The 24,981-nt window shown below is 43.1% G+C and overlaps 1 protein-coding gene across 1 annotated transcript in view; it reads right to left on the bottom strand.

The window, feature by feature from the left end:
* Positions 1 to 24,981, bottom strand: part of LOC139413418 (calcium-dependent secretion activator 1) — a 168,469-nt gene that overhangs the window by 126,805 nt on the left and 16,683 nt on the right. The gene's annotated exons all lie outside the window — the stretch shown is intronic.

The raw sequence follows: 24,981 nt of genomic DNA, 5'->3' as shown, positions 1-24,981 counted from the left end.
CAAAAATGTTTATAAAGGAATAGTTTCACCACGTTAAAACGAGATTTCAGTTCACTTGACATTGTTGAACTTAATTAAAATAAGGGACAGGGTTTTTTTTTACCTTAAAAGGAATCACTAATAACATAAATAAGTGGTGGAAAAAGTACCCAATTGTCATACTTGGGTAAAACTAAAGATACACTAATAGAAAATGAAAGTCACCCAGTAAAATACTGCTTGAGTAAGAGTCTAAAATTATTATTTTTTAAATATACTTATGTATCGAAAGTAATTTGTAATTGCTAAAATATATTTAAGTATCAAAAGTAAAAGTATAAATAATTTCCTTATATTAAGCAAACCAGATGTGGCCATTTTTCTTTATGGATAGCCAGGAGGACACTCAGACATCATTTACAAAACTTTGTGTCTTTAGTGAGTCCGTCAGATCAGAGGCAGTAGGGAAGACCAGGGATGTTCACTTGATAAGTGCATGAATTTGACCATTTTCCTGTCCTGCTAAGCATTCAAAATGTAAATGGTACTTTTGGGTGTCAGGGAAAATGTATGGCGTAAAAAGTACATCATTTTCTTTAGGAATGTAGTGAAGTAAAAGTTGTAAAAAATATGAATAGTCAAGTAAGGTACAATAACCCACCAAAAATACTTAAGTAGAACTTTAAGTATTTTTTGTTATATACTTTACACCACTGCATCAAATAAATAATTATCTTCAGAAATGTCTTTGTCAAAGCAACAAAATAACTAGGTCTTTACAATCATCGTGAAAACTTGGGAGAAATTTTGGGGTTAAAATCATCCTGTGTCATAGGATTTCAAATGCAGAATCTTGCCACATTAGCAAGTGTTTAAAAAATAGGATTTATTGAATTCTCCATGTGGTCTATATTGAAGGGCACTTAATTGAACAGGCTTTTAAAATGCAATATTGCTGCACAATTTCTACTTGAAATATCAAAAGGGATGCAAAGGTTACTCATTTCATGGAACGACCCATCCACATCTTTATTTGTAAACTTCACAGTGCTTTTAAGACAAAAGAAATGCCACATTAATTCTGGATTACAGCCCTCACCAACATTTTAAAAACTGGGGTCTCTTAACTGACAGTAACAATGAGGAGGTTTTTTGCATAAAAATATATTAGTGGTGCAATCGCTGTATGGAAAAAATCTATTATCACACGGCAACAGGACTGATATATATGCTATAAATAAATGATTGTGCATTAAAGATGTTCAAACATAGATAGGAAATGAGTTTGGACTGATGTTGCCACAGTAATACTGCGCAAGTTACTTGTGCAAATGCGGACAGTTTATTAGTTACACCACCCCGTTCATCAAATCAAATCAAATGTATTTATATAGCCCTTCGTACATCAGCTGATATCTCAAAGTGCTATACAGAAACCCAGCCTAAAACCCCAAACAGCAAGCAATGCAGGTGTAGAAGCACAGTGGCTAGGAAAAACTCCCTAGAAAGGCCAAAACCTAGGAAGAAACCTAGAGAGGAACCAGGCTATGTGGGGTGGCCAGTCCTCTTCTGGCTGTGCCGGGTGGAGATTATAACAGAACATGGTCAAGATGTTCAAATGTTCATAAATGACCAGCATGGTCGAATAATAATGAGGCAGAACAGTTGAAACTGGAGCAGCAGCACGGCCAGGTGGACTGGGGACAGCAAGGAGTCATCATGTCAGGTAGTCCTGGGGCATGGTCCTAGGGCTCAGGTCCTCCGAGAGAGAGAAAGAAAGAGAGAAATAGAGAATTAGAGAGAGCACGCTTAAATTCACACAGGACACCGAATAGGACAGGAGAAGTACTCCAGATATAACAAACTGACCCCAGCCCCCCGACACATAAACTACTGCAGCATAAATACTGGAGGCTGAGACAGGAGGGGTCAGGAGACACTGTGGCCCCATCCGAGGACACCCCCGGACAGGGACAAACAGGAAGGATATAACCCCACCCACTTTGCCAAAGCACAGCCCCCACACCACTAGAGGGATATCTTCAACCACCAACTTACCATCCGGAGACAAGGCTGAGTAGAGCCCACAAAGATCTCCGCCACGGGGGGGGGGGGGGGGGCGCCAACCCAGACAGGATGACCACATCAGTGAATCAACCCACTCAGGTGACGCACCCCTTCCAGGGACGGTATGAGAGAGCCCCAGTAAGCCAGTGACTCAGCCCCTGTAATAGGGTTAGAGGCAGAGAATCCCAGTGGAAAGAGGGGACCCGGCCAGGCAGAGACAGCAAGGGCGGTTCGTTGCTCCAGAGCCTTTCCGTTCACCTTCCCACTCCTGGGCCAGACTACACTCAATCATATGACCCACTGAAGAGATGAGTATTCAGTAAAGACTTAAAGGTTGAGACCAAGTTTGCGTCTCTGACATGGGTAGGCAGACCGTTCCATAAAAATGGAGCTCTATAGGAGAGCGCCCTGCCTCCAGCTGTTTGCTTAGAAATTCTAGGGACAATTAGGAGGCCTGCGTCTTGTGACCGTAGCGTACGTGTAGGTATGTACGGCAGGACCAAATCAGAGAGATAGGTAGGAGCAAGCCCATGTAATGCTTTGTAGGTTAGCAGTAAAACCTTGAAATCAGCCCTTGCTTTGACAGGAAGCCAGTGTAGAGAGGCTAGCACTGGAGTAATATGATCAAATTTTTTGGTTCTAGTCAAGATTCTAGCAGCCGTATTTAACACTAACTGAAGTTTATTTAGTGCTTTTTCCGGGTAGCTGGAAAGTAGAGCATTGCAGTAGTCTAACCTAGAAGTGACAAAAGCATGGATACATTTTTCTGCGTCATTTTTGGACAGAAAGTTTCTGATTTTTGCAATGTTACGTAGATGGAAAAAAGCTGTCCTTGAAATGGTTTTGATATGTTCTTCAAAAGAGAGATCAGGGTCCAGAGTAACGCATCATGAAAATGGTTCATTCCTACAGACAAACAGTGAGTCATGTGAACGTGGCTTGCTATATAAAGCAGGCAGACAGGCATAGAGGCATACAGTTAGTGTTAGATTGAACATTAGAATGGGCAAAACGAGTGACCTAAGCGACTATGAGCGTGGCATGATCGTTGGTGCCAGGCACGCCAGTTCCAGTATCTCAGAAACGGCTGGCCTCATGAGCTTATCACACACGACAGTGTCTAGGGTTTACCGAGAAGGGTGCGACAAACAAAAAACATCCAGTCAGCAGCAGTCCTTTGGGCAAAAACCGCTCATTGATGAGAGGTCCAAGGACCGTTCATGGCAAGAATCTTGCAAGCTAACAGACAGGCCACAAATAAGCAAATAACAGTGCAGTACAACAGGGAGTGCATAACGGCATTGGGGAACGCACAACTCGTCGGTCGGTGTCCCACTCCTATTAGCTAAAAACAAGAAGAAGTGGCTCCAGTGAGAAAGCGATCGCACTGAACAACTGAGGAGTGGAACAACATCACCTGGTCTGATGAATCCCGGTTCCTGTTGCGTCATGCTGATGGCAGAGTCAGGATTTGGCGTAAGCAGCATGAGTCCATGGCCCCATCCTGCCTGTTGTCAACGGTACAGGCCGGTGGCGGTGGTGTAATGGTGTGGGGAGCATTTTCCTGGCACACGTTAGGTCCTTTGATACCAATTGAGCAACGTTTCCAGACCCAAAATAATTCAGGCTGTTCTGGAGTCAAATGGGGGGTCCGAACAGGTACTAGATGGATGTACCTAATAAACTGGCCAGTCTCTCTCCATCCCAAGCTAAACACACAGGCTGGTAGAAGCAGAGATAGACAATAGAGCAGGTCTAACTGGGAGGATAGAGAAAGTGATGCAGCATAGACGAGGTGACACGAGGCAGTACAGCCATAATGAAACGTTTATGTCCTATCTAGGAATGTGATGTTGACTGAGGATAATCACCCAAACGACGTCTATCATTTATCAAAGTCTTTACCACACAGTCGCAACATGTTTAGAGGAAGAGAGGCGAGGGTAGCCAACCGTTCTGTCATCATTTTGGCAAGGAACAAGATACTGTAACTCATTCAAATGTATTATCAATGCTCCCTTCATGTGGTCTCTCTCCTTTGTCCTCTACACAAGTCAAACAAACAGGCAATAAGCAGAGCAGATTGGCCCCGCCCCGATCAGAAGTAATGAGGGAGCAGTGTGTCTCGGTTTCTCTTCTGTCCATGACACTAATGTCTAAAGCCACGCCCACCAACCCACCCCTGGACCTCCTCCCCCATCTGTCCCCTCCCACAGCTGTCCCAAGTTACTTTTACCGTGGTCACCATTTCACAGGCAACTCCAGGAAGCCATGTAGTGATTACCCTTGATGGGGTCAAGGTTCAGAGTTCAACATGACCTTTCCACTACTAGCCTCTCTGCCGAGGGCTATACTAAAACCCTGAAATGAGGGTGATGATTAAAAGTACTCTGTACAGTAGCCATCCTCAATTATCCACCATCCAACATGTAGAGAATCTCAACAGTTTTCTGAGATCTAGTGAGCTCTACTCACACACTCCAAATAAAACCTATTATCAATATGAGTTCTGATTTAGATAAGCTACCAAAGAAAGGGTTAACGTTAGCTCATATAAATATATGTAGCCTCAGAAACAAAGTTAATGAGATGAGTAATTTGCTAATCTTAGATAATATTAATATATTAGCCATTTCTGAGACTTACTTAGACAGCACCGTTGAGACAGGAATGTCTGCAGGGGAGGTGTTACTGAATATATTCAGAGGGATATTCCTGTAAAGGTCAGAAAGGATCTCATGACAAATTAAGTGGATGTTGTCTACCATAGTGCCATTCACTTTATCACAGGTGACAGTTTTAATACTCACCACTGTATCCTCTATTAAAAGGTTGGCTGGTACTCAATAAAGTCCTGTAGATCCCTTCATTACCCTTTTATGTTTACAAAGCTCTACTACACAAGCTACCAACTTACATAATTTTTTTGCTGAAGTATAAAAGAATGCACTATCAAACCCGCTCGCAGGGTTGGTTAACTCTTGAGGTCCCTCTGGTCTTGACCAATTTTGACCAATTTCACACCCTGATCTGTTTCAGTTGTCTTTGTGCTTGTCTCCACCCCCTCCAGATGTCACCCGTCTTCTTAATTTTCCCCAGTGTATTTATACCTGTGTTCTCTGTTTGTCTGTTGCCAGTTTGTTTGGCTTTGTCAAGTCTACCAGTGTTTTTCTCCGCGCTCCTTTCTGTCTCTAGTTTCTGTTTTCCAGCTTTTCCGTTTTTTGACCATTCTGCCTTGCTTGATGCTGAGCCTGTCTGTCATTCTGTACCTTGTCACACCACCCTGGATTTCTGACCTATGAGTACCTTTCGGACTCTGCTCTGGACTACTGACCTCTGCATGACCTTGACATGTTGCTTGCCTGCCCCCTTGTTTTTGTAATACACTTTTGTTACTTCGAAACTGTCTGGGTCTTCTCCTGAGCCTTGACACCTTTAGTTTTATTGACCCCATTGCTGGATTAACCTGCAAAATTCCTTGCGTTCAAAGAAATTATGCAAAAAAAGTGTAAAACAAGTCAGGCTGCTTAGCTGATTGGTTGACTTACTGTCAATTGAGACATTTTGTGACTAAACTTAATTTAAAAAAACTAATGATATTATCAAAACAAGAATTTACATAAAAAATATGGAAAAATACTTGAACACCTTAAAATATATTATGGGCAAAAAATGTTTTAATCTCCATCGTTCATTGAAGTTGATGGGTCATTTATAACAAAATCTTTTGATATAGCTAATAAGTTCAAAGAAATTACAACATTGAACAGTTAACAATCATCTTTGTGTATTGAAGATCTAAAGATCTAATCATGAAAGAGAAGGATTGCTGTTTTGAATTTGGTCAAGTTTGTGTGGAAGAGGTGGAAAAAATGGTTATCCATCAATAAAGATAAGCCACCAGGTAAAGACAACCTTGATGGGAAACTATTGTGAATGGCAGCAGACTATATTGCCACCCCTATTTGCATTGTATTTAACCAAAGCCTAAAGGAGTCTGTGTGTCCACAGGCGTGGAAGGAAGCTAAAGTAATTCCACTACCTAAAATTAGTAAAGCACCCTTTGTTGGCTCTAACAGCTGCTGCCTGTTCTTAGTAAACTGATGGAGCAAATTGTGTTTGAACCAAGACAAATCAAATCAAACTTTGACACATGCGCCGAATACAATGCTATTTTTCAAAGAACAAGTTAACTACGGACTTTCAGCATGGATATAAGAAAGGCCACTAAATGAGTACTGCACTGACTCAGATGTCTGATGATTGACTAAAATAAATGGATAACAAGATGATAGTTGGAGCTGTATTGTTAGATTTCAGTGTAGCATTTGATGTTACTGATCATAATTTGTATGGCTTTATATCACCTGCCATCACATGGTTGGAGAGTTACTTATCCAATAGAACCCAGAGAGTGTTCTTCAATGGAAGCTTCTCTAACATCAGATATGTACAGTGTGGTATCCCTCAGGGCAGTTGCCTTGGACTGTTACTCTTCTCTATATCTACAAATTATTTGTCACTTGTCTTAAAATAAGATAATATGAATATGTATGCTGATGATTTCACACTCTACACATCAGCACCTACAACCAGTGAGCTCACTGAAACTCTTAGCAAGGAGTTACAGTCAGTGTCAGAAGGGTTAATTAACAATAAACTGGTCTTAAATACATCTAAAAACAAAAGTATTGTAATTGGTTCAAAGCATTCTCTTAGGCCTAAGCCTCATCTGGAGTTGTACTTTGTCATGTATTTGTACATTTATGTGGACCCCAGGAAGAGTAGCTGCTGCATGTGCAGTAGCTAATGGGGATCCTAATAAACTAAACGAAACACCCATCATCAGCTGTGGATCCTCACCCTTCCCAACCCCATTCACCTCTCTGCCAAGTACTGATAAATAGCCCATATTTGGATGAGAAAGATGTCTCAGCAGACCAGCTGGGCCACAGGGTTTAATGAAGACTGAACGCCAGCCAACCTCTCACCTCCAGATGCCTGTCGCAATCAGACCCATATAGTTCATCAGACAGTGGAGCAGACACGGAGTAGACAGCATGTCTGGGGTGAACTACAGTATCACATACTCTCCTGGCACAATATACAGTCACAGAAGGTGTGACCTAAGCAGCACAACAGAGAACTTCACAATAACTCATCAACCCATCCATCCATCCTGGAACACTCTCGCTTCCTCTCACACCTCTAACCTGTCCTCATCCCTCTACTCTCTCCTCCACTTACACTCTGGTGTGAGTGAACGGAGGATGATCAGTAGCCATTAGTTTTATAGACCCAGTGTGAGGCCACAGTAAAGACCAGATATTGGTAGTACGGCCTCAGTTGATCCTGTAGGCAGCTGTATACTGTCCTTTCGTTTCATTCTCTCTACCTATATGCACCTGACTGTGGGTTAAATTATCTGTAGCCCCAGTAATCCCTAAAAAAATGCTTAATCCACTCTAGCTCTGCTCTCAACACACAAAGGAGAGCTGGAGGCTAAGCTGTATACCAGAAAATAGCAACACTTACACACTGACAATAAAATAAGCACATTCTACATCTATACCCTGAGAAAACACAGCCCCCCATGCCGATGTGTGAAACATGGTGAGAGGCAGTAAACAATATGTCCACCGTATTATTACTTCCATATTACACTGGTTTAAGAAAAAGGCAGACACACATACAAATATAACATGACTGCTGCTACACAAATAATCTATAGTCCAGCTGCTAAATTCTAGGAATCATCCACTCCATTAAGAGGAATAAGGGGAAATATGTCCTGCCAGGGCTAGGGGTGGGGTATTTGTCGGGGGGAGGGGCAGATGTGCATTCGGGTTTTGGAGTTGATGTGAAATAGTTGTCCAAACACACTTTAATCAATTCAGATCCTTGACTCCTGACTCCAAACCCCACAGATATCAAAGGACTGAATTTGGCAGAATCTGAGGGCAAGTATTTTTCTCCATATCACCTTCACCTATGTAGTGCTTTCAGATCCAGGTTTACTATGGTAATTGTGGGTGTATTTGGAACATAGGTAATTGTGACCCTCCTGGATCAAGTGTACACTACAAAGATAACATGTCATTGTTTTCTCTTAAGAGAAATCTCATTCACTCACAACAAGAGTGGGTGAGAATAGGCGCTATAATGGTCTGTGTGTCTACAGTTTCCATACTGCACGGTCCGTCTCAAGAGTGAATTCCCGCAGGAATCGCATGTGCTTAATGAAGCATTAAATTGTATTGGTTGACATTGGAATCCATCAACCTTGGGCCTACATTTACTAAACGCTTGCACCCGTGCAATGTTCACTACTCCCATCAGAGTGGAGTAAAAGACAAATCGAAGCTAAAGACATTGAACAGTCTTTATTTCTTTATTTAAGTCAGTGACCTCTATTTAAATTAACTGCGAGGTCAGTACAAGAACTCAGGCACATGCCTGTGTGTAAATATTTGTAATATTTTTTAAGATTGGCACTTTGTACATAAATACATGGGTGTGTCTGTGTAATATTCTCTTCCTCCTAAGACAGTGAGGGAAAACCCTTGGGGTTTACTATAGATGCCTATCAGACTGAGAGGCCGGCCAGCCATGGCAGCAGTCCAGAAACTACACACACCAACACACTAATACCAGGGAATTACTAAGGAAAAGGTCAGTGTTCTGACTGGAGTTTGGCACACTGCGTCAGTTTTTACACATGCCTCTTCTGCCTGCCTTTTATTCATGAACAGACACAGAGCAAACAGTCACACTCCAAACATTAGATGACCAGGAAGAGAACACTCCATATTCCAAACCCTTGGGTACAGTATATATGTGCATGAGATCATGTTGCTATTTGACATTTGACGCTGTGTTCTCACCTTTAGATTAATAGCAAAGTCATAATTCCCCAAATCTTTTATATAATACGATAAAGAAATGTAGTCATCTCCCTTCCCAAAGTGTATAAGCAACTCAGAGAGTTTCCACTGTGTTCCACTTACAAATAAACACCAGTGGTTCAACAAGGTAACTTAGTCTCTTCTCATTAACTAGTCCTCTCCCATGTTTTACTGTCCACTACAATCCATTCATGAAGCAGCACCATTGGCCCTAAGCCCCCAAGCCAGCTAACATCAGGCTGAGGGGTTTATGTAATGCACCACTTTAATGGCATGAATCTAATCATCTCTGGCACAGGATGGAATATTCCCTTGAATGATTGTTTTACTGAGCCAGCTGGTCACAACCAGCACTGACTCCTGAAAAGGCTCTTTACAGGTTCACGGTGCAAATATGACATTATGTGTGTGTATAGTACTCTCATCAATGTAATGTAGGATGTATTATGGATGTTTTGTACAGACATGAACTGTATATTGTACATACTTAAATGCGGATTAAGTCATGTTTTTTCAGTGTGTGTGTGTGTGTGTGTTTGTTTGTGTTCATAAGAGTTTAAGCATGGTCTGTATGTCTGTGCCTGGCACGTGCCTTGTATCGCTTAAGTGAGCATGTCCTGTGTATGCATTATTGTTCATCTAACGTTACAGTACATTTCCTCCCATCATTAGCACCCCGAGCGTGGCCAGAAGACAATGCTCACAGACCCAGAAGCCCACTGGGCCTGCATTTGCGTGGGTTGTGACTGACGGACCCCCACTGAAACAGAGTCCCCATTAGTTGTGTGTGCGTATGTGTGCATATGTGTGTGTGTGCGCACGCATACAAGCATATTGTGTGTGTGTGTGTGTGTGTGTGTGAGGTACAATCCTCTTTTCATGTCTCCGGGAGCCGGGCTGTGTTTACTCCCACACAGAGGGCTCTGTATGGGGGTGGACACATGACAAAGAGTCCTGGTCCTCTAGGAAACTGGACCAATGCTGATAATTCCCTAGGCTGTCATTTAAGAAGTTAGTCTCTATTTCTCTCCCTATCACAGCTTTTCAGAGTTCTTTTACCCTGGGCCCGGTTTCCCAAAAGTCTCTTAAGGTTAAGTTAATCGTTAGAATAAGATCCTATGGTTCTAAGATTAATTTAGCCTTAAGATGCCTTTTGGGAAACAGGGCCCTGGTCTCTCTGATGATCATTGCCACATCTTAATGTCTCTGTTGCCTACAGAACTACATTTGGTATCCAAACAGGCTCCAGCTTACAATATTTTAAATGCATGCATTTTCACATTACCTCACAAACAAGAATATACACTACAGGGTGCAATTACTTATAATACAGCTGAAGTCGGAAGTGTACATAAGCTTAGGTTGGAGTCATTAAAACTTGTTTTTCAACCACTCCACAAATTTATTGTAAACAAACTATAGTTTTGGCAAGTTGTTTAGAACATCTACTTTGTGCATGACACAAGTAATTTTTCCAACAATTGTTAACAGACAGATTATTTCACTTATAATTCACGGTATCACAAATCCGGTGGGTCAGAAGTTTACATACACTAAGTTGACTGTGCCTTTACACAGCTTGGACAATTCCAGAAAATGAGGTCATGGCTTTAGAAGCTTCTGGTAGGCTAATTGACATAATTTGAGTCAATTGGAGGTGTACCTGTGGATGTATTTCAAGGCCTACCTTCAAACTCAGTGCCTCTTTGCTTGACATCATGGGAAAATCAAAAGAAATCAGCCACCTTAGAAAAGAAATCTGGTTCATCCTTGGGAGCAATTTCCAACGCCTGAAGGTACCACGTTCATCTGTACAAACAATAGTGCGCAAGTATAAACACCATGGGACCAAGCAGCCGTCATACCACTCAGGAAGGAGACGCGTTCTGTCTCCTAGAGATGGACGTAAAAGTGCAAATCAATCCCAGAACAACAGCAAAGGACCTTGTGAAGATGCTGGAGGAAACAAAAGTATCTATATCCACAGTAAAACGAGTCCTATATCAACATAACCTGAAAGGCCGCTCAGTAGGGAAGAAGAAACTGCTCCAAAACCGCCATTAAAAAGCCAGACTACGGTTTGCAACTGCACATGGGGACAAAGATCGTACTTGTTGGAGAAATGTCCTCTGGTCTGATGAAACAAAAATAGAATTGTTTGGCCATAATGACCATCGTTATGTCTCTCCCCCCCGAGGGAGTACGATGGAGCGGCTGCTGGGTGCCAGGGATTTTTGCTCCAGCTAGAGCTCTACCTGGCTACCGTGCGTCCGGCTCCCTCGGGTGAGGAGAGTGTGAGCCTCCTCGTCTCCTGTTTAACGGGCAGGGCCCTGGACTGGGCTAACGCAGTCTGGAACAGTCCAGACTCGGCTCGGGACAACTACCTGGAGTTCACCCGCCGTTTCCGAGCTGTGTTCGATCATCCACCAGAGGGTAAATCGGCGGGTGAGCGACTGTTCCACCTCAGACAAGAGACGAGGAGCGCGCAGGACTTCGCGTTGGAGTTTAGGACCCTAGCTGCTGGTGCTGGGTGGAATGACAGGGCCCTGATGGACCATTACCGGTGTAGTCTCCGGGAGGACGTCCGCCGGGAGCTAGCTTGCAGGGACACAACTCTCTCCCTGGATGAACTAATAGACATGTCTATTCGATTGGACAACCTGCTAGCTGCCCGCGGGCGTTCAGAAGGGGTCCTGTTAATTCCACCTTCCAGCTCTCCCACTCCCACTCCGTTAGTGCAGATAGACCCACCTGTCCCCGTGCACTCCTTAGATAGCCGACCGTTAGGGTCAGGGTTGGTCAGGGAGGCCACGATTCCGCTGGACATGGTAACGCAGGGGAATCATAGGGAGAGGATCAGTTTCTACCTTATTGATTCACCTGGCTTTCCGGTGGTGTTGGGGGTTCCCTGGCTGGCTATTCACAATCCCCTTATTTCCTGGAAACAGGGGGCTCTTAAGGGGTGGTCAGACGAGTGTTCAGAGAGGTGTATAGGAGTTTCCATCGGTGCCACGACGGTGGAGAGTCCAGACCAGGTTTCCACCGTGCGCATTCCCCCAGAATATGCCGATTTGGCTATCGCTTTTAGTAAGAAGAAGGCGACCAAATTACCACCCCATCGACGGTGGGATCGCGTGATAAACCTCCAGGAACTTCCCCGGAGTCATGTGTACCCACTGTCACAGGAGGAGACGCTGGCTATGGAAACATATGTCACGGAAGCTCTGAGACAGGGGTACATTCGGCCCTCCACGTCACCCTTCCTGTTCGGTATGCGCCCAGAGTAAGGCTCCTAGGCACCTTCCTAGAGGGAAGTTACAGCCCCTCCCGGTTCCACAACGGCCATGGTCCCATCTCTCTGTAGATTTCCTTACTGATCTTCCCCCATCTCAGGGGAACACTACCGTTCTGGTCGTTGTGGATCGGTTCTCTAAGTCCTGCCGTCTCCTCCCATTGCCTGGTCTCCCTACAGCCCTACAGACTGCAGAGGCTCTATTTACCCACGTCTTCCGGCACTATGGGGTTCCAGAGGATATCGTCTCCGATCGGGGTCCCCAGTTCACGTCTCGGGTTTGGAAGGCGTTTATGGAGCGTCTGGGGATCTCGGTCAGCCTTACCTCTGGTTATCATCCCGAAAGTAATGGGCAGGTGGAGAGAGTAAACCAGGAAGTGGGCAGGTTTCTGAGGTCGTATTGCCAGGACCGGCCAGGAGAATGGGCGAGGTACGTCCCGTGGGCAGAGTTAGCCCAGAACTCTCTTCGGCATTCGTCCACGAATATGTCGCCATTCGAATGTGTACTGGGCTACCAGCCGGTCCTGGCTCCATGGCATCAGAGTCAGACCGAGGCTCCTGCGGTGGAGGAGTGGGTACAGCGCTCTAGAGAGACCTGGCGGGCAGTCCAGGATTCTCTCAGGCAGGCCAGTGAACGGCAGAAGAGAGACGCTGACCGCCACCGCAGTGAGGCCCCGGTGTTCGCACCAGGGGACAGGGTCTGGCTCTCGACCCGAAACCTGCCCCTCCGCCTGCCCTGACGGAAGCTGGGGCCGCAGTGCGAGCTATTCTGGACTCGAGACGCCGGGTGAGGGGCCTGCAGTACCTCGTGGACTGGGAGGGGTACGGTCCGGAGGAGAGGTGCTGGGTACCGGGGAGGGACATTTTAGATCCTTCCCTCTTGAGGGATTTCCATCGCCTCCACCCGGATCGCCCTGCGCCTCGTCCTCCGGGTCGTCCTCGAGGCCGGGGTCGGCGCGTCAGGGGGGGGGGGGGTACTGTCACGAACCTCGCCGAAGATGGTGCCTCTTCCTGTTCGGCGGTGCTCGGCGGTCGTCGCCGCCGGCCTATTAGCTGCCATCGATTCCCTTTCCGTTTGTTTTGGGTTATTGGGTAATTGGGTACACCTGTTTTGTATTAGGGTTTGTTTGTAGGGTATTTAAGGGCACTAGGCCCGCTGGGTATTTGTGCGGGCTTGTTTTTGTTACTCTGTGTTTGATGGTGTGATTTATTCGTGTATTTATTCTCCGGACTATTTTGTCCTGTTGTTTGGACTGGCAACTTATATACGCCCTGTGTGTTGGCGTGACTGTTTTGTTGCGCTGGGGAATAAATTAGAAAAACGACTGAACCCTGCTCTCTGCGCCTGATACCACCCACCACACCTAGTTGATCGTAACAGTTTAACCCAAGTTAAATAATTTAAAGGCAATCCTACCAAATACTAATTGAGTGTATGTAAACTTCTGACCCACTGGGAATGTGATGAAAGAAATAAAAGCGAAAATAAGTCATTCTCTCTACTTTTATTCTGACATTTCACATTCTTAAAATAAGTTGGTGATCCTAATTTACCTAAAACAGGGAATTTGTACTAGGATTAAATGTCAGGAATTGTGGAAAAACTGAGTTTAAATGTATTTGGCTAAGGTGTATGTAAACTTCCGACTTCAACTGTACCAAGTAACGTAGCAACCTCTTTAAGAAATCTTCCTCTCTCTTACTGATAGTCAATGTACTACAGTTAGTGTTAACAGTGGTGCCAGGCGGTCGATTAAGGCAGCCCCCCGCACCTCTCTGATTCAGAGGGGTTGGGTTAAATGCAGAAGACACATTTCAGTTGAAGGCATTCAGTTGTACAACTGACTAGGTAGTCCCCCCCATTCTGTATGGAATGGCATCTGTGGTAATGAAACTGACACACAGAGTTAAGTAGATGTGTGAGCGAATGAGAGTGAGAGAGAGAGAGAGAGAGGAGGTACAGAGTCCGAGAGAGGAAGAGTGTGAAAGAGGAAGAGAGCCAGTGGCATGTATTCATGGATGCCAAGGGAAACCAGACTTCCCCAAAAACTTGACCAAGAAAGAAATACATAAATTCTATCAAATTATTTGTCTTTCGTCTCTGTGTTTCATAATTTTCCTTCAATTCGTAAGAGGTTGAATGTATCTCATCGGAGAAAGCATCTCTGCGAATAAAACAGCATCCCTCTGTCTCTGTATGTGTAGGCCATCTATCTGATGCTGTCTGATCATAAAGAGTATGACATTGTTGCAGCCTTGAAGGCAAGGGAAGCCAGCGAGCATTTGGCCTCCCTTGATAAAAAATAAAATAAAATAATAGCCAATCCGTGTTGAGCTTAACTGAGTGAGCTTAACTGTGAATGGTCCTGGTGCACCAAAAAAAAGTGCCTAGGGAAGCAAGTTTGGATTTGGCTTCACTCCAATCACATCACATTGAGAGCAAACGTCATTGACAAAAACAACTTGAATTGCTGCATCTCGATGTGTTGTTGTCCTCCAGTGGCTGGCTAACTAGCTAGCTAAAATTAGAAAATGTTAACTAGCTAACATTGCCCATGAACGGAAGTTAGGCTATTGAGCTAGCACTTAATCCAGGTAGCCTAGGACAACAAAAAATAAAAGTGTCTACTGTATGACAGTACATGCAATATTACATTACATGCAATATGCTTTGTGGTCTTCACCAGACAGAGGTTGCTCTACGGTTTTGTGATGAAACAAAGGTGTGGTTGAATATATTCTGCCACTGTGATATCTTATTGTCTCTGCCTTAGGCCTATATATCACTGTGTCAAGGCATATGAACTAACAGGTTATAGAGCAAACAAAGCAATTATCACAAAACTTTGGTTGTAATATGGATGTTTTTTCTGGCTTGGCTTCACCAGTGATTTTACCCACACACCACTACTGGAGAGAGGAGAAAGCAGTGGACATGTCAACTTAGGGCCTGGTGTTAGTGGAGGCCATCTCTATGCCTTCCATCTGTGAGCTACAAAAACATTACTCAGTCATGAGTGTTCACGCTGCAACATACTTCACCTATCATATATGACGCTGTTTCTGCAGCCACTATGGCTACCCACTGGGAGAACTGGGACATGGAAAGGAGGGAGATGATGTATGATGGATGATGTAGCCCAGGGCTGCCCAACCCTCTTCCTGGAGATCTACTGTCCCAACCCTAATTTAGCATATCTGATTCAGCTAGTTAAGGTCTTGTTGAGCAGCTAATTAGTAGAATCAGGTGTGTTAAATTAGGGTTGGACTGAAAACCCACAGGACGGTAGATCTCCAAGAAGAGGGTTGGGCAGCCCTGATGTAGCCTCTATGTTTTTATTTATTTATTTTATTTCACCTTTATTTAACCAGGTAGGCTAGTTGAGAACAAGTTCTAATTTGCAACTGCGACCTGGCCAAGATAAAGCAAAGCAGTGTGACACAGACAACAACACATGTTCCGCTCTTCCGTCATACAGCAGATACCAAGCCTGTTGATCTCTCTCTCTCTCTCTCTCTCTCTCTCTCTCTCTCTCTCTCTCTCTCTCTCTCTCTCTCTCTCTCTCTCTCTCTCTCTCTCTCTCTCTCTCTCTCTCTCTCTCTCTCTCTCTCTCTCTCTCTCTCTCTCTCTCTCTCTCTCTCTCTCTCTCTCTCTCTCTCTCTCTCTCTCTCTCTCTCTCTCTCTCTCTCTCTCTCTCTCTCTCTCTCTCTGGGCAACGTTAATTAGTGTTTTTCGGCAGTTGGTGAGGTCTGAAATAGCTCTGAATCATTCAAAGGGGGTCGGCCATTGCAAATCAAGGAACATATCTCCCTAATCACCATCAGGGAAAAAGCCATCACCATTCCAGCTTCCAATGGAGTGTATTTAATGTGTGACTACTGAGCATATTGGTCAGGAAAACAGTCTCAGAGAAGAGAGAGGGCACCAGGAGGGCAACCATATCTCTCTCTCTTTCGTCGTCCACACATCACTCTCTCTCCTCTCCTCTTACATAGAGGGCAGGGCAAAAAGACCGTCTCTCCCCGGCAGTTGCATAATGTCCGTAAAACATCAAATGGATGTGTAATCCCAGATTACTGACAGCCAACAAAGGAGCGCAAGTGCTCATCTGTGCACGTGCACACCCACCCACACACACACAGGCCTGCACATAAAAGCGGAGGTACGTGAATGTTCAGCAGCAACATCATGTGGCTTTATTAAGGGACATGCACTAACACAAGCACAAAAGAAGGGAAGAAACAAACACAGACATGTCTAATCCCCTATTCTCTCTCCTATTTTCTTTCACTCTTGCCTTTTTGAAAGGAAGCTGCCATTTGAAAGGAAGCTTGCCACAAATAAAATAAATAATTCATGAAAATAGTTTACTATTGTAGAGGTTATAGGTTCGGAGCTTTCAGTCATGTGGCAGTGCCGCTCCTCTAGAGTAATCCCACTGGATACACCGCATAATATCAACCTGGATAATTGGGTAATATTTGGTTGAGACGTTGATCAACGATCACCAACTCCTAAATACCGCCAAAAGTTAGTTGAGTTTCCAATGTGCTATCACTATGCTTTCAACCATTTAAAACCACAGCAAAGTTCAAATGGGAATACAATGTCAGATATATTTTATTTATACAACTGTTTAATGTGTTATCACTGTGCTTCATCTAATAGCAGAAGCAAATGACCTGGATTGCAGTTGAGATAATATTTAAAGTACATGGTGCAAGTGATCAATGCTGTTTGAGATGCCGTGCATATTATTACAGCAATAGTGAAGATCTCCACAGACCTGCAACAACCTATGCATGCTATCTTGAACATGCTTTATATGATTAAATAAAAAGAAATGTACAGGCCTAGTTACAGTAACCTCAAAATATGGCCATGGATGTGTTACTCATTTTAAGGTTGAATGTTACAATAGTTTGTAAGATAGCCTTAACTTTAGGTCATTTACTATATTGCAAAAGTTGACAACGCAACCAAATATCAACGTTTAAAGGAGATGTATCTTCAGCTTGGATAGTTCCATCTGAGCCACTGGCATTAATCCCATTCTCTACTTTTATTTTTGTTTGCGTTGGAGACGTCAATCCAACATACTGTTTCATTTGTAAACCTGTCAACAAGTTAATAGGCTATTTATTGTATTTCAAAAGTGATATTGAATTGTGTTTGGTTGTCAACTCAACCAAATATCAAAATTGTAAAGGCCGTCATTGCAAATAAGAATTTGTTCTTGCCTAGTTAAATAAAGATTACATTTTTAAAAATTTTAAAAAACATTTGAAGGAGATTTATCTTCTGTCTTAACAGTTCCATCTGTGCCATTTACTTCGTCTGGCTTTTGTTCCAGTTTGATGACACATTCATTATTTATCTCTGTCTACTACTGTACAGGACAGCAACAGCCAGCACTAACTACAGTCGCTAAGAGTAGACAAACTTCCAGAATTTGTAGGAAAACTATTTTTATTTGATTATGTTCTCTTTGCACGACGTCTTCTGCATTCTTTAGGACTCCGGCGATTCCAGTCTATTGGATCATACATTGATCAGACTTATAGTGGATCCACATCTCCATCTAAACCAACATTTTATCTCAACCAAAGTTAAAGAATAGGACTAAATCAATTTACACTTTAAATACACTTTAAATAACAATACTTTAAACAAAAAAAATAACACTTTAAACAACCAAGATTTTTGGTTGAGATGGAGATGTGAATCCAACATATAAATAATGAATTTGTAGTCAAACTGGATTTAAAGCCAGACTAAGTCAGACTAAGCCAGACTAAGTGGCACAACTATCCAAGCATAGGATACATCTCCTTCAAATGTTGATATTGGGTTGTGTTGATCAACCAAACACAATTCAACATCATTAAATACCATTCAATTTGAAATTATCCAGAGCTTGAAACCCTAGACCTATTGAACTGTGAATCAGTGAATCTATTTAGTTTTTAAGTGGAGATCTCTCAACAATCATTCCCACGATAGCACATTGGTAATAGTCACTGACAAATATCATACTGTGGCTAAGCAGAGCTTGGTTAAAACCCTGGATGGGAGACGAAAGGGAAGATGTAGATAGATAAACTCTCCAGTAAGAGGTGCTGCCCAGCCTATAGTTTTTTTTCTGATAGTGGAGATAATGTTGAAGGTCTGACGTTGTTTTAAAGATACAAATTAGACATATTTTATACAATGTTTGTCTATGTTGAAATTTGGTCAACATGGTGACATGGTGCTGTGGTTGAAATTTAACCCACCTGAAAAAGTTTACATTGTTAACTTTTTTCAAATCCTATGTATTTTCCACATAGATTCCATGTCACAATAAGTTGATTACATTGAAACAACGTTGAAATTACATTGAAACAACGGTGATTCAACCAGTTCGTGCCCAGTCGGATGGTTCCACCCCCCAAAAAAAATCAGAGCAGACTTGGTTGCGGCTGTCACGTTCTGACCATAGTTCTTGTGTGTTTTCCTTGTTTTAGTGTTGGTCAGGACGTGAGCTGGGTGGGCATTCTATGTTGTGTGTCTAGTTTGTCTGTTTCTGTGTTTGGGCCTGATATGGTTGTCAATCAGAGGCAGGTGTTAGTCATTGTCTCTGATTGGGAACCATATTTAGGTAGCCTGTTTTTGTGTTGGGTTTTTGTGGGTGATTATTTCCGTGTCTGTGTTTGTTTCACCACACAGGACTGTTTTCGGTTTTCACATTTATTGTTTTGTATATTTGTAGTGTTTTCTCGGTATTCGTCTTTATTAAAGATGTTTAACCCTAACCACACTGCGTTTTGGTCCGCCTCTCCTTCCCAGGAAGAAAGCCGTTACAGCGGCGAGAAACATTAGATTGGTTTATTGTAGCTTAGCCCTCTAGAGGGGGCACTTGTAAAAAACATTATTGTTCTTCCCTTTTTTTTTAAATATATTTTTTACCCCTTTTTCGTGGTATCCAATTGGTAGTTACAGTCTTGTCTCATCACTGCAACTCCAGTACGGACTCAGGAGAGGCAAGGGTCGAGAGCCATGCGTCCCTCGAAACACATCCCAAACAAGCAGCACTGCTTCTTGACACAATGCCCACTTAACCAGGAAGCCAGCCGCACCAATGTGTCGGAAGAAACACCGTGCACCTGGCAACCGTGTCAGAGTGCACTGCACCCGGCCAGTCACAGGAGTCATTAGTGTGCGATGGGACAAGGACATCCCTGCAGGCCAAACCCTCCCCTAACTCGGACGACGCTGGGCCAATTGTGCGCCGCCCCATGGGTCTCCCGGTCATAGCCGGCTGCGACAGAGCCTGGACTCGAATCCAGAATCTCTAGTGGCACGGCTAGCACTGCGATGCAGTGTCTTAGACCCCTGCACCACTCAGGAGGCTGCTCTTCCCTTTCTTGAAGTGATCACTGATCTAATGAGATAAGAAAATCAAGGATTCCACATCTTAGTTTTAGCCAATCCAGTCTGATTAATGATTACTTTGAGGTAGAGACTGGGAGGCAGGAAGGATAAATCATGAAAGTAGTATTGGAACGGTGCTCCAGCACCCACAGCGGCACTCTCATCACAGCTCTCTCCCTCCAAAGTGCTTTGGGCCAGTGGGGAATCCATCTATGGTTCATTACCAGTGTGCCACTGGCTCACTCCCAGGTCCAACCCAGCTCTACCTTTGCCATTTGTAACTACTATCGACAGGTTCTGTGAATGGAGGCTTTTACCTCTCAGCTAAAATTTGGATGATGTCCCAAAAATGGGATTGCCCACATAAAACAGCTCTGGCCACTTCCACAATTGTAATCCACTTATAAAGCGAGACATTGAAGTGTGGAAACATAAGAAACTCCTTCACAGATAGATTAAGCACCACCTACAGAAAACATACCCTTTTAAAATGGTATTCAAGAATACCAACAACATAGAGAATGGAATAGTATGGCACATACATTAATAGTAGTTCAATAGTGTTTAAGAATACTAAAACACAGCTTGATGTCTGGTACCGCTGAGCTTGTGGCGGGGGGTTAGGCTGATAGCATGTTCATTTAGTCTTTGTACTAATTGACATGCTCATTCTGTGGGTGTCTCAGGCAGCACACCATTACAGCTGTAATTGATCAGGCTTTGTGGTTGTGTTCACAGTGACTCAATGCACTGATTCGTCTTATTAATATATGTTTGTGTACAGTACCAGTCAAAAGTTTGGATAAACCTCCAGGTGACTACCTCGTGAAGCTGGTTGAGAGACTGTCAAAAGTGTGCAAAGCTGTCATCAAGGCAAAGGGTGGCTACCTTGAAGAATCTCAAACATAAAATATATTTTGATTTGTTGAAAACTTTTTGGGTTACTACATGATTCCATATGTGTTATTTCATAGTTTTGATGTCTTCACTATTAATCTACAATGTAGAAAATAGTAAAAAATACTGTATGTGTCAGAGACAGGATGTGTGAGCATGTGTAGTATGTGTGGGTGTACTGCACATGTGTGTTGTGTTCCTGTGTGTGTGTGTGTGTGTGTGTGTGTGTGTGTGTGTGTGTGTGTGTGTGTGTGTGTGTGTGTGTGTGTGTGTGTGTGTGTGTGTGTGTGTGTCCATGCGTTAAGTGTGAGTGTGTGTACAGACCCTGGCGAGGATACAATACTCACTGACTGGCTGCACAGCAGAAAACTTGACATGGCAACATTAGGCGCATACACCTTGTCCTCATGAATAGGGAACTATTGACCAGTTTCACAACAAAAAGCTTTAAGCAAGGAGAGCATGAGCAAGCTGACACTACCATCACACACAAAACCTTACGCTCGATTTCCGTATCACAAAATCGCTCTATTCACAAACAAATAGTAAACTGTGTGTTTACTCACTAAAACATGCAAGATCTGCCTTTGATTACATAATTTACAAAGTTTTCTGTTCCATTATTGGTTGTTGCATTGTTAAATGCATCGTGCATAAAAAAAGTGATTCCCAGGCTAAATCTACACTATAGTTGTGTCACGTTCTGACCTTTATTTCCTTTGTTTTGTCTTTATTTAGTATGGTCAGGGCGTGAGTTGGGGTGGGCAGTCTATGTTTGTTTTTCTATGTTTGGTTTCTGTTTCGGCCTAGTATTGTTCTCAATCAGAGGCAGGTGTCGTTAGTTGTCTCTGTTTGAGAATCATACTTGGGTAGCCTGGGTTTCACTGTTGGTTTGTGGGTGTTTGTTTCCGTGTCAGTGTTTGTCACCACCCCGGTACTGTTTCGGTTTCGTTTCTTCACGTTTCTTTTGTATTCAGTGTTCAATGCTTTCTTTGATTAAAGTTATGGACACTTAACACGCTGCATCTTGGTCCGATCCTTAGGAGATCTACCGTTACATGTTGTTTACCAAGAAGGCAGTGGCCGAAAGAATGTTGACTTAAATCTGCTTGACAATCTATGGCAAGAACTGAAAATGCTTTTCCAGTAACATTTAACAACCAATTTGACAGAGCTTGAAGATTTTTGAAAATAATAATGGGCAAATGTTGCACAATCCAATTGTGGAAAAATCTTAGACAAAGGTGCTTTGACAAAGTATTGACTCAGTGGTGTGAATACTTATGTAAAAAATATTTCTGTATTGCATTTTCAATAAATTTGCAAACGTTTTTTAAAACATGTTTTCACTTTGTCATTATTGGGTATTGTGTGCAGATGGGTGAAAAAATACATATATTTAATCCATTCAGAATTCAGGCTGTAACCCAACAAAATGTGGAAAAGTCAAGGGGTAGGAATACTTTCTGAAGACAATGTACACGATTAAATTAGTCTGTTTTCAACAAATCAACTGTTTTAGACTATTGTATTTTAACCAAGAAAGAGAAATAAACAAACAAAATAGTTTTTTAACAAAGGCTTCAAAAAATCAGTGTTTTGAGAACAGGGTTTGTAGTGTAATGGCTGGAGGTGGGTTCGCCTCCCAGAGGATTATTTAGTTTATAGTTTTGACAGACCCCTACCGACACACACACACACACGCATGCACACACACACACTTATTTTAATTTATTAGGTAGCTCTTAAGAGCCTTTGGGTTCATGAAGTGGCAGGCAAGTGGCAGTGAGTGTGGTGGTGTGTACTCCTGCGTGGGTCGTTGCACTCATCTGTGAGATGTACGCCAACCCTAAGGTACTACCTGGGAACAGTGCTTTATGGCAGAGTGGTGGATTCTGGGAATGCACCTCTCACAGAGAAATGCAAGCTGGCCCATGTGGAACTGACAAACAACTTATTCCAATTAAAATGCATGCGGTAAACATGGTACTTGTCACGGCTTTCTTCTGTTGAAGGAGAGGCGGACCAAAACGCAGAGTGGTTATTGTGATACATCTTTAACGAAGATGATAAATGAACAATATACAAAACAAGAAATGTGAAAAACCAAAACAGCCCTATCTGGTGTAACAATCACAAAGACAGGAATAATCACCCACAAAACCCAACACCAAACAGGCTACCTAAATATGGCTCCCAATCAGAGACAATGACTACCACCTTGAGAACCATATCAGGCCCAAACACAGAAACAGACAAACAAGACATCCAACATAGCATGCCCACTCAGATCACACCCTGACCAAACAAAACATAGAACATACAAAGCAAACTATGGTCAGGGTGTGACAGTACTTTGCACACTATCGATACTTAAAATGTATGTTCTGATCCAAATCTGTGAGTTCTCTCACCGGTTTTAATATTTATACTACCATTTATAAATGAGGACATGTGTGCTATTTTACTGGAGTTGGACAGTGGTGTACTTAAGATATTTGTAGCTGAAGTTTAGTATTCAAGGGTTTAGAGCACCGATCCAATTTCAGATTTGTAATTATGTCTATCATTTCTCTTAAGAGTTTTGTACTTGTCTAATGACTTTGTATTTTGCAGGTGTTTCTCAACAGTTTTTCATTTGTTACAGTGTTATGTCTAGAAGCAACAACGGCTCAGCCGCAACGGCTCAGCCACAAGGTCACAGAACAGGACAGCCAAGTGTTGAAGAGCGTAGTGTAGCGAGTAAAAATCATCTGTCCTCGGTTTTAACACTCACTACTGAGTTCCAAACTGCCTCTGGAAGCAACGTCAGCACAAGAACTGTTCGTCGGGAGCTTCATGAAATGGGTTTCCATGGCCCAGGATCACCATGCGCAATGCCAAGCATTGGCTGGGGCGGTGTCAAGCTCGAAACCATTGGACTCTGGAGCAGTGGAAACGTGTTCTCTGGAGTGATGAATCACCCTTTACTATCTAGCAGTCCAACGCACGAATCTGGGTTTAGCGGATGCCAGGAGAACGCTATCTGCCCCAATACCTAGTGCTACCTGTAATGTTTGGTGGAGGAGGGATAATGGTCTGAGGCTGTTTTTCATGGTTTGGGCTAGGCCCCTTAGTTCCAGTGAAGGGAAATCTTCACTGGAACAATGCATACAATGACATTCTAGAAGAGTATGTTCTTCCAACTTTGTAGCAAAAGTTTGGGGAAGGCTTTTTCCTGTTTCAGCATGACAATGTCCCCGGAAAAAGCATACAATGACATTCTAGAAGAGTATGTTCTTCCAACTTTGTAGCAAAAGTTTGGGGAAGGCTTTTTCCTGTTTCAGCATGACAATGTCCCAGTGCACAACGCGAGGATCATACATTAATGGGTTGTCGAGATTGGTGTGGAAGAACTTGACTGGCCTGCACAGAGCCCTGAACTCAACTCCATAGAATATCTTTGAGATGAATTTGAATGGCAACTGCGAGCTAGGCCCAATCGCCCAACATCAGTGCCCGACCTCACTAATGCTCGTGGCTGACTGGAAGCAAGTCCTACAGCAAGTCCTGCAGCAATGTTCCAACATCTAATGTAGCGGAATGCCATCCCAGAAGAGTGGAGGATGTTATAGCAGCAAAGGGGAGACCAACTCCATGTTAATGTCCATGATTTTGGAATGATGTAACGGAGACGCTGAGAGTCGAGAAGCAGGTGAAATGTTTAATAAAACAACAAACATGGAACAAGACAACAGTATCGTCTACGCATAAACACAGGAACAATACTGACTAGGGAAAGAACCTAAGGGAGTGCCAGATATAGGGGAGGTAATAAGTGAGGTAATGGAGCTCAGGTGTGCCTCATGACGATGTGCAGGTGCGCGTAATGATTGATGCCAGGTGTGCGTAATGATGGATCCCAGGACCGATGGTTAGCATACTGCCGATGTCGAACACTGGAGGGGAGGGGCGGGTGTAGACGTGACAAATGTGATGTTCAACGAGCAGTTGACCACATACTTTGTCCATGTAGTGTATATATATAAATAATGGGTCTGTAAACATATTGTATCATTGTTGTGTCACCATCCTTTACCTCAAAAATAATTTGAAGTACATACATAACTTTAAGTGACATATGTTGTCAGCATGACTGAACTGTCCATTGATCAGCAAAGCAATTGATAAAACAGGACCATGTTTGAAACACAAGTGGTTCTGAGCTTATGTCAATATTACACAGGTAAGCTAACAGTTACAGAAATCAGGAATGTAGACAGGCTCTATCTAGCTGTATCTGAGCTACTGTGTCCAACAAACCACCACCTGTTGTTATGTTGGGCACCTACTGACCAATGATAAAAAAAAATAAAAATGACCAATGCTAAAAAAAGCAATTGTACATATATCGCTAAAATAAAGAAATACATTCATACACCACATTA

Source organism: Oncorhynchus clarkii, chromosome 7, assembly GCF_045791955.1.
Source record: "Oncorhynchus clarkii lewisi isolate Uvic-CL-2024 chromosome 7, UVic_Ocla_1.0, whole genome shotgun sequence".
Lineage (NCBI taxonomy): Eukaryota > Metazoa > Chordata > Actinopteri > Salmoniformes > Salmonidae > Oncorhynchus > Oncorhynchus clarkii.
The sequence above is the reverse complement of the archived record's forward strand: the minus strand, read 5'-3'. Positions and strand labels throughout refer to the sequence as shown.